This window comes from Dasypus novemcinctus, chromosome 10 (genome assembly GCF_030445035.2).
Source record: "Dasypus novemcinctus isolate mDasNov1 chromosome 10, mDasNov1.1.hap2, whole genome shotgun sequence".
NCBI lineage: Eukaryota > Metazoa > Chordata > Mammalia > Cingulata > Dasypodidae > Dasypus > Dasypus novemcinctus.
In genome coordinates this window covers 22,622,876-22,625,059 of record NC_080682.1, presented here as the reverse complement: position 1 = coordinate 22,625,059, position 2,184 = coordinate 22,622,876, and the positions used below count along the sequence as shown (strand labels likewise).

The 2,184-nt window shown below is 38.3% G+C and overlaps 1 pseudogene; it reads right to left on the bottom strand.

Moving 5' to 3' along the window:
• Positions 1 to 936: 936 nt before the first annotated feature.
• Positions 937 to 1,854, bottom strand: LOC101440066 (olfactory receptor 5AP2-like; annotated as a pseudogene).
• Positions 1,855 to 2,184: the final 330 nt, after the last annotated feature.

The following is a 2,184-nucleotide window of genomic DNA, read 5'->3' as shown; positions in this document are numbered from 1 at the left end:
ATTGACAACCCACCAACCCACTACAATGAATAATAGATAGAGCATTTAACCTGACAAAAGGTTATTGAAAACTATGTGCAACCATGAGAGGAGAAAAGATAAAAACTTAAAGTTCAATTCACAAATCAACTGAGTTATTCCTTCAATATTACTATGGTTTCATAGGATTAGAATTCTTGATAAGATGCTTTCAAGTATCTTTTTTTATGCTTTTTTTTATGCATCCATTATGAGTGTCATAAGTCTTATTTGTATTAAATATTCTGGTACACTGACCAGATTTGCTTTTCAGGATTGCAGTATTAAATTACTTATTTCCACAGCTGCCAGGTATAGCAACAGCCAATGGTTCACAGCTGAATTTCTCTTTGGGAATTGCTGCTGACAAGAATTGCCTTGCCAAAAATTATGCCCCCTCAAACCAGAGAGCACTCATTCAAAACTGGTCATTGTGGAGGTAAAAATAACTGATCCTTTATTCACAATTTGAGACTTTTTAAGGACCACATCAGCTCCAGAGCCCCATATGGGCTGACCTGAATCCTTTATTGCAAATTTATCACAATTCAAGTTTCCTGCCCAATGCTGCTTCCCTCACTTTTTTAAAGTATTATTACTCTGTGTACTCTCATGCATACTTCATGCATACAAATATTTGTTTCAGAGTCTGTTTGTCTGGAGCCCAACCAAAGACACCAATTTAAATATAATAAAACTGACTCTGATAGAGCTGAACATTTAAGTTATGTCTTAAACCCAGCTCAGCCAAATTCCAAATGTTTCAATAATTTATCAGACCCTGTTCCACCTACTGGGTTGATTTGTCAGTTAAGATCATGTGTATGTGTTTAAGATACCTGGAGACTAAGCAGTAAGGATAAAATTAATAAGAAATTGTCATTTCTCCTACGTAACAGGATGACAAGTATGATGGACTTATGGTATGTGTTTCTGTAAGATTTTCTTTAGGGCTCCTTTCACATCCTCATTTTTCAAACTGTAGGTGAGAGAATTTAACATAGGGATGACGACTGTATAAAAGACAGAGACAACCTTGTCCTGCTCCATTGAGTAGCTAGATGTAGGGCGCAAGTACATGAAGAGAATTGTCCCAAAGAATATAGTGACAGCTATGAGGTAGGAGGCATAGGTAGAGAAGGCTTTGTGCCTCCCCTCTAATGTGGGCATCCTCAAGATGGCAATGAGGACGCATAAGCAGAAAGCGAGGACAATCATAACACAGCTGATGACATCAAAGCTGGAGAAAGCCATGATGACAATGCCATTGATGTGGGTGTCAGAGCAAGAAAGTTTGAGCAGAGGGTGGAGTATCACAGTAGAAATAGTTGATCCTATTATTGCCACAAAAGGACAAACTGAAAGTCATCCCTGTGTGGATGGCTGCATTTCCAAAGCCTGCTAGGAAGGAGGTAGCCACTAGCAAGAAACAAATTCTCCCAGACTTGAGAACTGGGTAGAGCAGTGGGTTCCAAATGACTACATAGTGGTCAGGAAGGAACCAAGAAAGTAGAACTGGGCAGCACATCCACTGAAAGAAATGGCCTTATCTTCAGCTACAACGTTCACCAGCATCTTAGGAATCACAGAAGAGGAGTAAGGGACATCAACAAAGGAAAGGCTGCTGAGGCAGTAGTACATGGGGATGTGGAGACAGTGATCGATTGTAATCAAAATGATCGTTCTCAAATTACCCACCATGGTTGCCATATAGAATGACAGAAACAATCCAAAGAGGATAACTTGTATATCTGGGTTCTCTGAGAGTCCTAAGAGGATAAATTCTGTCACTTCGATTTGATTCCTGCCTTGAGTCTCTTTCATACATGTGATCATTTGAGCTGGGGTAAGAGGAAAGATAGAACATGGCATTTGTTCAGATGAATGCACGATGGTGCTATAAGCCAATTTATACTGATATGTACTGTTAAATATTCTACAGCATAAAGTTAAAAGAGTGCTGAATTTGATGTTAAGTGACAAGTCCTATATCTGAGTACTGACTAATTTTCTTGAGCAAGTGACTTAGTATCAATTATCCACAAACTCACATCCCTACTGGCGTTAATCATTTACTGAATGACAAGGACTTATCCTTAAGATATAACTCTCATAATCACTTATGAAAAATAATTTAAATTATATTTTAACATACCCTTGTAGATG